Source organism: Tamandua tetradactyla, chromosome 2, assembly GCF_023851605.1.
Source record: "Tamandua tetradactyla isolate mTamTet1 chromosome 2, mTamTet1.pri, whole genome shotgun sequence".
NCBI lineage: Eukaryota > Metazoa > Chordata > Mammalia > Pilosa > Myrmecophagidae > Tamandua > Tamandua tetradactyla.
The window spans coordinates 177,801,421-177,816,718 of NC_135328.1; the positions used below are offsets into that span (position 1 = coordinate 177,801,421).

General features: G+C 37.2%; 1 protein-coding gene across 4 annotated transcripts in view; it reads left to right on the forward strand.

Annotated features, from left to right (window-relative positions):
- The first annotated feature begins 339 nt into the window (after window positions 1-339).
- TESK2 (testis associated actin remodelling kinase 2) overlaps window positions 340-15,298 on the forward strand; it is a 152,978-nt gene continuing 138,019 nt past the window's right edge. For 2 of the 4 annotated variants that reach the window (XM_077149851.1, XM_077149852.1), the window contains exon 1: window positions 340-700. The gene's annotated coding sequence lies outside the window, so the exon portion shown is untranslated. The remainder of the gene's footprint in view (window positions 701-15,298) is intronic. The other 2 variants (XM_077149856.1, XM_077149853.1) reach the window with 2 other exon arrangements.

Here is a 15,298-nt window from a genome sequence, read left to right on the forward strand (position 1 = left end):
TATCAGTTACCAAGCGCTTACTTTTATTTGGCAGTTTGATTGGTTCATCTTCTGTTTACTGTTCCGCCCCCTGAGAGGTTCCTGAATTTGGGTTTCCCCCAGGTGTATTCCCTCCTACTTGGTTCCGCCTTTCCAGCACACAGCTTGTTCTGCTTTTACCTCCACTTTCTTCCTATTGGTTCCCTTCGTCCACCACAGTTGGCGCCTAGGGCTATTGATTGGCTTTTCTGTACGCCTATTGTGCCTATCTTCATACCACGTGGCACTCCTAGCGCTAATTGGACAATTGTAGTAGTTCCTTTATCAAGGGTTGACGATTGATTGGCTGCTCTGGGGAGAGCTCGAGAAGGGGCGTGGTCAACTAGGGCTCCGCCCCCAGCTCCCCTGTCTGGCTGGCTGGGCAGGCGTTTGAGTAGTCAGCTGCCCCGTAGTCCGGCGGAGCGTTCAGCTTCCCTTTCTGGCCCGCCGTCGGGGTCGTCCTCCTGGTCCCGACTGCGGGGACATGGCAGTACCCTCCTCGTCTACCGCTGCCGCTAGTCCCGCCGAGTCGTCGGCTTCTGCGCGAGGGACCCCCACCGTTTCGGCAGGTTGAGGAGCCGCTGCCGCCACCGAGCTGTGAGGGCTACTATGTCCCCTCTTTGCCGCCGCCCTCCCCTCCCCTCCTCACAGGCACCCCTCTGGCTGCCCTGTCCCGCCTCAGGTAACGCTAGGAGAGCGCTTGGGGTACAGACCAGGGGCGCCGCCACCCGCGCGCACGGCTGCTGCATTCCCTCGGCCGCGCGGAGTTGGTGTTCGGGTCTCTTAGCACCGACAGGACCCCTTTGCTTCCCTGAGGTCCTCCTCTCAGTGAGTGGGGCGAAAAGGGATTCTTCCTCTCCCGGATCCCCTCAGGGTGCCGAAACAGGTACCCCCCCACCCCACACACATACCTCCCGCCTTCTACCCCTGCTGAGGCCAAGAACTCATTATGTTTCCTCATCAGAGACATGGTCTCTGCCTCCTCCCAGGAACTTTCCTTACTTCAGAAACTCAGAAATCCTTGAATTACTCGGAAAACTCCTGTTTCAGAAACCTGTTAACTCCCTTGAGAGCCTTCCTCGTCTCAGCACCTCCTCCCTGCCCAGACATCTGGACTCCCTTACACTACTTCCCACAAACGGACTCTTAACTCCCTTCAGGTACCGCTGTCTCCCTCTCCCCTCTCCTCCCATCTTCTCTTTTCCCTTCTCTCTGGGTTAAGCCAGTATTCAGACAGCTAGAAGTGAAACCCGGATTTGTCTAATTTTAAAACCTTTCTGAAGGTGTGGGGAGCAGTTGAAGGTTTTGTAAGCAGAAGTTTGATACGAATGGATTACCTCTGGTGGAAATGTGGAGGAAAAATTGAAAGTGAAGACAGGAGGAAACTAGTGTACTAATCCAGGTGAGAGGGGATGTATGGAGAGTGACAGGAAAATGAAGAGATGGGCATGCATGTTCCAAGAGGTTTCAAAATAGATTGAGAGGATTAGTGGGAGGTTTCTGACTTGGCTGGTGGAATGGAATGGTCGTGTCAATTGAAATAGGAAACAGGCACGATCTGGGGGAAAGATAATGAATTTGGTTTTGGACAAATTGAGCTTGAGGTGCTTTTCACGTATCACTGTGGACAGCTGGAAATTTGGAAGAAAGGTTGGAACTGAATACATAAATTTGGATTTCAAGAGAGATTTTATGGGTTATATTAGAAGCCTTATATCTTCAAATGGTAGTGCTGAAAGAGAAGAAAAGAGTTTTGGACAGTAAGGACCATCATTATTTGAAGGTAATGGACACTGAGAAAGAGAAGTTAAAAGAATAGTACAAAAACTAGAACAGAATGACATTATAATGAAGCCAGAGGAAGAAAGAGTTCCAAGAGGGGAGAGGTGATCATCAGTGTCAGGTGCTCCAAGAGTCACATAGAATGAGGATTAAGCAGAAGTGCTGAATTTATCAATTAGAAGGTCACTTGTTTCCTTTGCAGGCAGATTTGATAGTGTGGTGGTAGCAGTGCAGGTATTGATGGATTGAGGAGTAAATGGGAGACATTGAAACTACTCTCTTAACAAGTGTGGTTGTGAAGACCTGTCAGTAGTGAAAGTAAACTTTATTAAGAATGTCCAATATGCCAGGTACCATAAAGGTGCTTTACATAGATTACATCTTGTGGTTAGATGTCAATATCCCTCTTTTACAGTTGGGAAGACTATAGGCAAGTATTTGAACAAGCTCCGTCTAACTACTAAACGTGTTCTTTCTACTGTGGCTCATGTGTGTTTTTCTTTCTAGTATGGGTGAAACTTAATTTTGAAGGTTGAGGGGAAGGTTTACTAGAAAATATGAAATATATAACGACATTCCATTCTTTGACACCAAACGGATAGAGGTCAAAATTGATTGATCACAGCCCATGCATACACATCCCCCCCAGTTTTTTTTCAACAAGTAGTGCTGCAATAATAGGTTAGTCACATGGAAAAAGAAAAAAAATGTGATCCCCACCATACAGAGTACAAAAAAAAAAAAGAAAAAAAAAGATCATGATGTGGTAGAAGGGAAAGAAGGTGAGGGGGGTTGACAACCTTATTTTCTTAATGTGTTCATTTATCTGTGGGAAGTCAGTTCTCTCTGGAGACTGAAAGAATTGTGATGAATTTCAGGCTTGAGTATTGTGGCAATGAAAATCTGCAATGGAGAATGAAAGGAGATTGAATAAGGGTTTTAAAAAAAAGGGATTTCTGATTGCATTGAGGGCCTGGTTAAAGTTAGGTGTAATATATTTGTAATGGGGCCCAGTAGCATGGATTTTATCCTTTCTCCAGCAGCCTAAGAGTAGGAGGGCAAAAAAGATAGTAGAGTTGGCCAGAAATGAATTGGCAAGATGGAAAGATAAAATAGGGAAGAAACTTTATACTGCTAGTGATAGTGTGGGGTATGTGATAGAATCTGAGGGCCAAGTTAGGGTTATCAAAAGTAAAATCTCCCAGGAATGGGGTGTAGGAGTGGGCTGGTGTACTAGGAGAATAAGGAGACGATCAAAAATATTGTTGAAGACCAGGTTTTGTAGGAAACATGGGGAAGTCCCGAGTTTGTATTTCAAATTAAAGAAAAAAACAAAACTGGTTGTAATTTGTGCTGTTGAAGAGGGATGGAGGATGGGTTATTGAAGTAGTAGGAGGTTAAGGGACTGTGAAGTGTGCTGAATATGCTATCAATATGGATGTTATAGTTGCCTAGTATGATAACAGGAGGTGGAGTGGAAGAAATAAATCCTCTGTATAGGGCTGCTCATCAAGGAGGGGCCTAACTGGGTTGGAGGTTTCTTGGCATTTGTTAGAAAGTAGTATTAGATGGTTCAGATGTTTGTATGTGAATTAACATTGAGATCCTAAGATACCTGGTACTTTGTCGTCTTATACAGATACATGTTTGGGATGGTCTCTCAAACAAATTCTTTGCAATTTGGCTCCTGATGGGCCTCGATTCTGTTTAAAGGTGTATATGCTAGAGGCTAGGGATTCTCCACCCCAGAATCCCCAATGACATTTTATGTTTATGGTTTTAGTTAATTGTAAAATGTAAATTACACATTTGTATGTGTTCATTGCCTGGCTTTTGAATAGAAAGCTGACTTACTTTTGTATTTATTTTTATTTTTCTTGCATGAAAGTATTTGTAGATATATTCTTAGTGTTATACACTCATTTTGTTATGCAAAATGGATGCTGTGTTGAAATTTATAACCTATGATAAAGGTTTTTATGGAGAAATCATCTCTTTTCAGTATATGAAGCTCAATTATTACATTGTATAGTGTGGCTGATGATGAATATTTCAGACCAACAATGTTTATTATATTATTTTCCAAGTCATCATGTGGAGATGGCTTCAGTATGGTCTTACTGTTACTATTTTTGCTGAGCCCTTAGAGGGAGTGGTTGTTTCAGAGCAAACCTTGTGATAATTAAAAATTTTTCCATTCCTGAAAGTTTCAAAAAGGCAATGTGGTATAAGGAAAAACATTGTTGTTAGTTGTGTGCCTTTAGGCATATTTCTTATCCGCTATGAACGTTGGGTTTTTTTTTTTAATTGATCTTTTGAATAGGTAATACATCCAACTAGTTAAGTATATTTACATGTTTTATATAAAAGTGTAAACAGTGAAAAGTCTCACTTCCATGCTATTCCCCATTCATTCAGTTCCATGCTACCTCTCTTTTAGACTTCTTTTAGGCAGATAGACTTTCTTTAGCAAATTATATAGTGCTTACTACATGCCTGGTAGTGTTCTAATTGCTTCATTTACTCTTAATAACATACCTAAGAGGAACTTACTTTTATTATTGCCATTTTTCAGTTGACTAAATGGAGGTATAGAGATTTACATAACTTGGCCAAATCATACAGCTATGATTTTTAACTTATAAATATGACTATATAATCTTATTTTTCCCATTTTTCACGTAATAATTAGTCCATGGATCACAACTGTTCTGCACTTTTTCCTTTCCCATCTTGCTTTATTCACATAATGTATCTTGGAGACCTTTCCAAGTCAATACATAAAGAGCTACTTTTTTTTTTAAACACCTACGTATTATTCCATTGAATGGATATATCATAATTTAATTTGTTCCTTTTAGTTCCTTATTGATGGACATTTGTGTTCTTTCCAATCTTTTTGTGATTACAAATGTTGGTATAATGAAGACCCTAAAACATATGTCATTTTACATATGTGTAAAGGTATTTATGGGTTAAAATTCCCAGAAGTGGGATAGCTGAGTCAAAGGGTATATGCATTTATGACTATGAAGTATATTGCCTATTTGTCTATCTTAGGAGTTGTTCCAGGATACATTGTTTACTCATAAACAGCAGCAGCAGCTGAACTATAGCTAATAATTATATAGTGCTTACTACATGCCTGGTAGTGTTCTAATTGCTTCATTTACTCTTAATAACATACCTAAGAGGAACTTACTTTTATTATTGCCATTTTTCAGTTGACTAAATGGAGGTATAGAGATTTATGTAACTTGGCCAAATCATACAGCTACTAAGTGGCAAAAATTCAAAGTCAGACACTCTGGCTTCAGGATCAGCACTATTAACTTTATTATCAAGTTGGATTTTTGCCAATCTGGTAGAAAAAAATGATATCACAGATTGTTTTAACTTTAATTTTTTTTTATGTTAAGGTTAAACATCTTTATATATTTAAGTCCCTTGCATTTCTCTTTCTGTAAACTACCTGTTTAAATTCTTCATCTGTTTTTCTGTTTAATTGTAAGTCTTTTTCCTACTGATTTCTAGGGCTTTTTATAAATATATTAAAGGATAAATGTTTTGTTTGTGATATGCATTGCAAATATTTTCCCCATTTTAACATTTGTCTTTTGATTTCTGTTTTATTCTTGTGTTGAAGTCTTATATTTTTGTGCAAACTTCTCAATCTTTTATGGATTTTGAATTTTGAGTCGTAATTATTAGGAAGACCTTACACATTTCAATCAGTTTTTTAATCTATCCATTGGGACTAAGAGAACAGAATTACTGTGACGGTCAAAGTGCTTTGTGAACTGTAAATTGTAAATCATTACACAAATGAAATGTGGTGTTATTTATTAATTTGTCTTCTGAACAAGATCTATAGAGTCTGTCATCTTTTTCCCTGCGTTAAATATAATAGAATGACATAATTTTCTTTCTGTAGTATGGAAAACTAGGGTGCTGTTGATTTCTGGTCATTGTTTTCCTTAGGCAGTGTACATGGGAACTTTTTCAAAACTAGGCATTGTGGAAATCCTGAAATTTTTTCAGAATTTTGTCTTGTTCTTTGTATTAGGTATAATCAGAATATGAATAAAAGTTCTCAGAAATTGTTTTTCTTCTCAAATTAGGTTCAGTTTGCAAATTTTTCACATTATTTACTTTGGATTTTATAGTCTTACTGATTGGCAGGAATTTGTAATTTAGGAGGACTCAGAAAATTTTTGTAATTTTATTAGTAATACATGTTTATTCATGAAGAATTAGAAAATAGTGAAGATTTTAAAGAAGAAGGTACAATTTATTCATAATCCCAAAATTCAAAGAGTTAATAACCATTTTTAACATTTTGGAGTCTGTCTTCCCAATATTCTTTCTGTATGTTTGTCTGTATTGTCATCACTGAATCACTAGGGCTTGGCATGGTACCTGGCCCATAGTAGGTGCTAATTAAATATTGGTTGAATGAATGAATGAAAGGTTAACTACTTTTTTACATTAAAAAGTATGGAATCTCAGTGACTTATTTATCATCTTTTTTTCTCCACTGTGACTTTGGTTTATATCCTAGTATTAAAATTTGTAGGCAGTAATTCTTTTGGAGGTAAGTTAGAGTCCAAGTCCTCATGGAGTCCATAGTCCAGTGAAAGAGACAGATAAGCAACAATTAAAATGGAATGTGATACTTGTAATAACATATTTTTGCAAGGCATTATCTAAGCTCAGAAAAAGAAGATTGAGTGTTCAGAGAACACTTCCTACATGAGTTGATTATGGAGAGAGCCATGTGGAGGAAGTTGGAAAAAAAAAACACCAGGCAGAAAGAATATTACATGCAAAGGTGCTGAAGTATAAGTGAACAGGGTTCTACAAGTAGTTCTCTGTGTTTGGAGTTGATTGCTTCTGAGGATAGAGGAATGAGATGAGGCTGAAAATGCATATAGGGGCCAAATGATGAAGAACCATTTTGACACTTGAGGAGTTCTTGAAACATTACCCTGCCTAGATAGAGAAAGAATTGAAGAGGTGTGAAAGTGGAGAGAGGAAGATGGAGAAGGCAATAGTGGTAGAGTACCAAGTCAATGGTATAGTCACTAAATACTATAAGAGCTGGAATGAGGTGAATTTAAGCAGGGGTAGGAAGTGAAGGCTACACTCAAAGGTGGTTTAAGTCTGGGGGCTTGATCATTGGACCAGTTTTAGTGGAGCAAGGCTTTGAATGTCAGGCTAAGAAATTTTATAAGTAACAAAATCTCATTGGAGATTTTAACTATCATGTGTTATGTAAACTGTTGCAGGTTGCAGTTTGCTTCCTTCCGGCTAGTCTGAAATGCTGTTGAAATCGTTCATGCCTCTAAAATAGTAGAAATATTATCAAAGAAAGTTGTATTTTAGAAGGAGTGACATTTGAGGCAGAAAAATGACCCTTTATATTGAAGACCGTGAAGATAGGCATCATATGAAAATACCTTTATAATAAAAGTTCTGTGCTTTTTTTGGACCCTTAAGACCAGACAACTCTTCTGTCATAGTAAAGCTCAATTCTTGTTGAAGCTCCAAAATGAATTTAGGGAAATCAGATTAAAAGCTCCCCTAAAGCTCTGTAATTACCCTATGGAATATACACATCTTTAACTGGAACTAGAATTTTTTTCCTGAACTTTTATCAGAAAGAAAATATTTCAAGGAAGCAAACTCCTGTCAGAAAGTTACTGAAAGAAGTAATGTCAGATAATACACTGCAGTCAATATGAATTCAGCTTAATGCTACATCTTTTGCATCTGTATTTCTCTACATTTGTAGCTGAATGCTTTAAGAGACTCAGGATTGTTATACATAGATTGTGAGATTATGTGTGCTATGCTTTATATATGACAATAAATTGATATGCTATTACATAATTATAGAAGCAGTATAATATTATGGAAAGTTTAGAATAAGAGTAAAAAAATTAATCATAATTCCTCCACCCCAAAATAGCCATCATTATTTTTGTAGAACTCTTGTTTTTTTTTTTTGCATGGGCAGGCACTGGGAATTGAACTCTGGGTTTCTGGTATGGCAGGCAAGAACTCTGCATGCTGAGCCCCGGTGGCCCGCCCTCCTTTGGTTTTTATTCCATGTGGTTATAATAGTTGAATATCAGTTTTTACATTCTCTTCCTCTTCCATTTAAAATTTTATTATATATATTATCTCATGTTGTACAGTGTAGGGTACTATTATGGGAGGGGGTAAGAGATGGTTTTTAGTTCTAGACTTTTTATGTTTGTTTGTTTGTTTTAAACAAAAGTAATGCATGATCATTGTAAAAAACATTCAACCTTACAGAAATGTATTCCATAAAAAAGATGAGTTTCTCATAATCACTTCCTCTACCAAGATGACAGTTTAGTGAATGTATTCCTCTAAATTGTTTTTTAGGCATATGCTAATGTTTATGTATTAAAAAATAAAACCACAGTTTACATTTTATTTTGCAACTTGCTCTTGTCATTTAATGAATCTTAAATATATTTCCACTTCAGTATGTATAAAATTACCACATTCTTTTAATAATATATTAAATTGTATGGATGTGCTATAACTTATTTAACCTATTGATGAACATTTAGGTTGTCTCTGATTTTTTATATTATAATGTAAAAGTTAGTATTCTGATACATTTATTTTTGAGTGCTTATAGTAACTGTCATTTTTAATGGTTGCAGCATATTCTCTTTCGTGGAAATAGTACATTTGAGAAAGAAACAAGGTTGAATAAAAATATTTTTTGGTGACCTTTAGATAATCCTTTTGTTGTCTTCCCTTTTGTAAGATTTCTTCTTTGACCTTTGTAATGTAAATTGTACAACAGCCTATCCCAATCCTAGGAAACTAACTTTCTCTTCTCTCTTGATTGCCTTCTTCCTCATAGTCACCGAAATAGCTCGCCTTTATCAGAAGTGGTGAATTTCCTGTCTCCCTTAAGTGGTCATGTGAGGTCTCCTTAAAATCAAGTATGAAAATTTATCAAAAAGAGATACTTACCCTGGAAATTCTTAATATCCTAGTACTTTAGGATCTCAATTTATTTGAATGGGGTCTTAAGATCAATTTATCTTATGTCAAGTTTCATGTTCTAGCAAATAAAATTATAGATACAGTTAGTGTACTTAGAAAATTTGGAACCATGTTTTTTATATTCAGATTATGGGAAATTATAGTCCTATTGAATTCTGTATTAGTTAGATCATATATATATTGTCTTTATTTTTTGCTATCATTAGCAAAATATCTTTTTTTTGCTGTCATTTAGAGGGGCATTGATTGGAGGCAATAAAGGCTGAACCTTAAAGAAGGTGACCAGAGAGATATTGATCCCATATTCTATAGGAAATTTGAATAAATTTGGTATATTTGCTGTGTAGAAGCCTTGGGAACTGAAGGCTATCATAAAGAAGAAAAAAACAGTATAATTTGTAATTTATTTGTAGTATATTTGCAGCAAGCAGAACTAGGATTAAGGGTGGGGAGTGGGCAGGGAGGGAAAGAAAATAGAACTCATATTTAATGCTGTGTCAGATACTTGTCCAGTGCTTTATATACACATGTATCCTTTAATCCCTTACTATAGTCTCATTTAATTCTTGTAGTAACTCAAAGCGCTATAGTTTATATTTATTTTATTCCTAAGGGGCTTAGAGAAGTAACAGGCCCAATATCATTTAGCTGATTAGTTAAAATCAGAATTTTTTAAACCTGTACTGTTGAACTTATTTCAATTACACACTATGTCTTAAAATAATATATTATATGACATTATTTTAGAATGGTTTCTTTTTTTCTACTCATAATTCATGAACTATTCAACTTCATGTATTTTTAAAAATAGAATGATTATTTTAAAATTTTTAGTGTGGTAACATGTACAACATAAAATTTCCCATTTTAACAATTTTCAAGTATACAATTCATTGGTCTTAATCACATTCACAGTGTTATTCTACCCTTATCAGTGTGCATTATCAACATTTTTCCATCATCCTGAATAGAAACTCTGGACTAGTTAAGCACTAACTCCCCTTTCCCTATCCCCACACTGGGCCCTGGTAACCTGTATTCTAGTTTCTAACACTATAAATTTGCATATTCTAAACTCTTATCAGTTATATGGGTTCTTCTTTTTTAATATAAGCATACAGAACTATAAATTTCATCTCAACACAGCCTTTGCTGCATCCTATAAGTTTTGGTAAGTTGTGTTTTTTAAATTTTTTAAATTTTTATTGATAAACCTTAACATACATTCCATGCATGGTTTATAATCAGCGGCTCACGATATCATCACATAGTTTTGCATTCATCACCATGATCGTTTTTAAGAACATTTGCATCATTCCAGAAAAAGAAATAAAAGGAAAAAAGAAAAATCTCATATATACCATACCCCTTACCCCTCCCTCTCTTTGACCACTCCATCTACCCAATTTATTTTAATCTTTGTCCCTCCTATTATTTGTTCATTCTCCACCCATATTTTTTACTCATCTGTCCATGCCCTAGATAAAAGGAGCATCAGACACAAGGTTCTCCCAATCACACAGTCACATTGTAAAAGCCATATCGTTATGCAGTCATTTTCAAGAATCAAGGTTACTGGAATGCTCGTTTCAGGTACTTCCCTCTAGCCACTCTAATACATCATAATCCAAAAAGGGATATCTATATAATGCGTAAGAATAACCTCCAGGATAACCTGTCAACTTTGTTGGAAATCTCTCAGCCACTGAAACTTTATTTTCTCTCATTTCTCTCTTCTCTCTTTTGTCGAGAAAGTTCCCTCCATCCCTTGATGCAGGTCATCCAAGGATTTTGTCTCACATTGCCAGGGATATTTACACTGCTGGGAGTCATGTAGAGAGGAGGGCAGTGAGCTCATCTGTCACGTTGGCTTAGAGAGAGAGAGGCCACATCTAAACAGCAAAAAGGTTCTCTGGGGGGAGACTCTTAGGCCTAATTTTAAGTAGACCTAGCCTATCCTTTGTAGGAATAAGTCCCACAGGGGTGAACCCCAAGATCGAGGGCTTGGCCCATAGACTTGATTTTCTCCAGTGCTTGCAAGAATATCAGAAATTCTCCAAATACGGAAGTTGAACACTTCCTCCTTTCTCCTCAGTGCCCCAAGGGGATCTTGCAAAAACTTCTTTATTCACTGCCCAAATTACTCTGGAATATATCGGGGTTTCATACTAACTTGGACAAACCAATAAAGTCTCACACTCTATTCAAGATTCCATGTGTAAGTTGTGTTTTTGTTTTCATTCTCCTGAACATAATTCCTAGTTTTCCTTGTGATTTCTTCTTTGACCCATTGATTAAGAGTGTGTTATGTAGAGCATTGTGGGAACATGATAGAGTAAGATGCGCCAGGAATCAGTCCCTTTACCAGAACAACTATTAAACAGGCAAGAAGTGTCTGAATCAATTATTTTGAAATTCTGAAGTCCGGGAGGACAATGTACAGCATCCAGGGAAGAGCCGGAGGAAGAGGCTGATAAATAATAGTAAATACCAATAAACTGCTCTCACTGTGCAGAGACCTACCATTTCCCAGCACCCAGTTTTGTGATAGGCTGCAGTGGGGTCTGGTTCATGGTGTAACTTGCTGGTGCCAGAAAAGTACATAAAAATCCACTTCCCCAAGATCCGGGGTGGGTATGGGCCAATTGGGGATCATGGGTTTGATTTGTGATTTTAGATTGTGGGAGCCCTGACGCTGAGGGTAGCCTTATTATAACCCACTCTGGGCAAAAGCTTCAGAGGTGACTTAAAAACGGTATACTTCTTCAGTGTTATAGAGGACAGCTGAAGGATTGCAATTGCTTAGCAGGTCAGGAAAGTGCAGCTTAGGGGAGCCATGGAAGAAACTCCAGGTTCTTCCCTCATCCCGTCTTGATGACAGTTGGAGCTGGCTAGTATTCCCTTTGTTGGGTCCCTGACCTTGGTCCAGCTAGGAAAGACAGACTTTGGAAATTCCTCTCTAGTGTGCCCCCCTCCCAGAACTTGCCCTTGAGGCAAAAACAGCTTGAGACAAGGAAAGCAGTGTAAGAAACGATTGAGGTGGATGACCTGGGCAATGGGCAAAGGCTTTCCTGCTTTAAGTCCAGCAATGGACCACCCAGGAGAGGGAGAGAGGCTGTCTCCTGGAAGTCAAAGCTGGCAGTCAAACTTCTGTAAACAGGGCCACTACCAAACACAAGCCCAGGACAAGACATAGGCCCAGTAAAGACAGGTAGGACTCTGCACTTGGCATTTGCCTTCAGCAGACCTCTTGATAGCTAGACTGACACAAGAAAATTTTTGTCATATCACCAACTGGTTTCAGACTCAAGTAACATTCATCTCAGGGAAAAATCCTAGAATTAACATTTTAAAATATTAAAATGTACAATGTGCAACAAAAGATTATAAAACAAAGAAACAGGAAATGATGGCCCATATAAAGGAAGAGGATAAAATCAAGAAAACACCAATGAAGAAAACTGGACTGTGGACATACTGGAAAAAGATTTAAAGTTATCTTCAATATGCTCAAAGAGATGAAGGAAAATACAGAGAAAGAACTAAAGGAGGGTGCACAGGTGGTTCAGTGGTAGAATGCTCACTTTCTATGCGGAAGACCCGGGTTCAATTCCCAGACTATGCACCTGCAAAAAAAACTGAAGGATATCAGGAAAACAATGAACAATATGGGAATCTTAATAAGAGAAATTTTAATTTATGAATGAAATATAACTACTGGAGTTGAAGACCACAATAACTGAAATGAAGAATACCCAGGAGGTTTCAACAATTTATTGGAATTGGCGGAAGCAAAAATCAGCAAATTTGAAGACAACAATTGAAATGAGTCAGGCTGAGGAAGAGAAAGAAAAAAGAATTATAAAAAAGTGAAACTAGCTTAAGACACCTCTGGGACACCAATGAGTATAACAATATATACATTATGGGAGTCAGAGAAGGAGAAGAAAGGGGCAGAAGGACTATTTGAAGAACTAATGACAGAAAACTTCCCAAACTTAGCAAAAGATGTGAATATGCACATCCGGGAAGCCCAGAGAACGCCAAATAGGATAAATTTGAAGAATAATATGTCCCATTCCTTATGAATCCAAATGTCCAATGCAAAGGAGAGTTTTGCAAGAGAGAAGCTTTGCAAGAGAAAAGCAGCGTATTATAGTATTATGTACAAGGGAATCCCAGTTAGATTCAGTGCCGATTTCTCACCGGAAACCATGGAGACAAAAAGGTAGTACATTAAAATACTTGAAGTGTTGCAAGAAAACTATTGTCAAATAAGAAATTTATATCTGACAAGACTTGGTTTCAAAAATGAGGGAGAGATTAGATTCTGAAATAAACAAAAGCTGAGGGAGCTCATCAGCACTAGACCTGCCCTACAAGCAATGCTAAAGGGAGTTCTTCAGAATTAAAGGAAAGTGCACTAGACAGTGCCCCAAAGAGGCATAAAGAAATAAAGATCTCCAATAAAAATAACCATTTGGGTAATTATAAATGCCAATGTTATATTTTATTGTATTTTTAAAATATGTAATTTCACTTCTTCCTTCCTACAGGTGCAGAAATACAAATTCATAAAAAGTAATTATAGGGGTGGTACAACAGTGGCTCAGTGGCAGAGTTCTTGCCCGCCATGCTGGAGTTTGATTCCTGGTGCCTGTCCATACAAAAAAAAAAAGTAATGATAAATCAATGATTTTGGACATACAATGTGCAAAGATATAGTTTGTAACATAAAAAAGGTGGAGGACAGAGGGGTAAAGTATGTGTATGTGTATGCTATTTAAATCAAGTTGGTAAATCAAATCAAATATGATTGTTAACCACAAGGAAAATATACAAAAAATATATCCAGAGAGAAGTAGAAGGGACTTAATATACTACATTAAAGAAAAATCAAATAAATTTGAGAGTAGGCATTAACAGAAGAATTGAGGGGGGAAAAGGTACAAGATGTACAAAGACAAAATAGTAAAATGGTACCAGAAATTCCTGTGTTATCAGTAGTGATTTTAAATGTAAGTGGATTAAATTCTAAGGTCAAAAGGCAGAGTTTGGCAGAATGGAAAGAAAAGTATGACCCAACTATATGCTGTTTAAAGAGACTCACCTTAAATTCAAAGACATAAATTCATTGAAAGGGAAAGGATAGAAAAAAAAAAATGCATCATGCAAGTAGTAACCAAAAGAGAGCTGGAGTAGCTATAATGATATCAGATAAAATGGACTTAAAGTCAAAAACTGTTATGAGGGATGTAGTAGTTAGGTTCAGATATCAACTTGGCCAGATGCTGGTGCCTAGTTCTGTTGCTATGGACATAAATCACCAGCATGTGAAATTCATCTGTGGCTGATTACATCTGTGGTTGGCTAAGGGGAGTGCCTTCTGCAGTGAGTAACATTTAATTGAGCTAGCTGGAGGCTTAAAAGGAGTAGTCAGAAAAGAGGAGCTGAGCAACTCAGACCCAGACATTTGGAGAGGTGAAAAGGAAATGCTCCCTGGAAAGCCATTTGAACCCAGAAGCTGGGAGAAAGGGCCAACAGACATCACTGTGTGCCTTCCTATGTGACAGAGAAACTCAGATGAAAGCTAGCTGCCTTTCATCTTGTAAATTTGTAACAAAATAAATCTCCTTATAAAAGCTGGTCCATATCTGGGGTATTGCATTCCAGTAGCTTAGCAAACTAAAACAAGGGACAAAGTCATTATATTCTGATAAAGGGGTCAATTCAACAAGATGGTTTAATAAAAATCAATATGTACCTAACAGCAGCCCCAAAATATATGAAGCAAATACTAATAGATTTGTTCTTTGGTGTTTTAAAATTGTTTTTGGACCTTTAATTCTTCCATTGCTACTTTCAGTTCATTTCATTGATTTTTTTTTTTTTTTGATCCTTTAGATTTGCTTCTCATTTTCCCCTGTGTATATTTTTCAGATATTTTCTTTGGGGTGACCATGGGGCTTGAATTTAACTTCCTAAATCTACAACAGTTTCTTTGGATTTGATGTCAACTTCAATAGCATACAGAAACTACATTCCTGTCTGTCCCAATACCTTTATGTTGTTTTTGCTACACATTACCTATTTATATCTTCTGTGTCCAAAACCACAGATTTATAACACCTTTTTTTTTTTACATGGGCAGCCTCCGGAAATCGAACCTGGGTTTCCGGCATGGCAAGCAAGAAGCCTGCCACTTAGCCACTGTTGTACCACCCTATCATTACTTTTTATGCCTTTGCATTTTAGATCCTGTAAGAAGCAAAAAGTGGAATTACAACCAAAAATACAATACTGCTGACATTCATATTTACCCATTATGTTACCTTTACCAGGGATCTTTGTTCATGTAGTCAAATTCTCCTTTGCTTTTTTTTTTCTTAAATGTGATAACTGTATTTAAGATGGTTACATAAGTGAATACCTTGTTTTTAGGAAA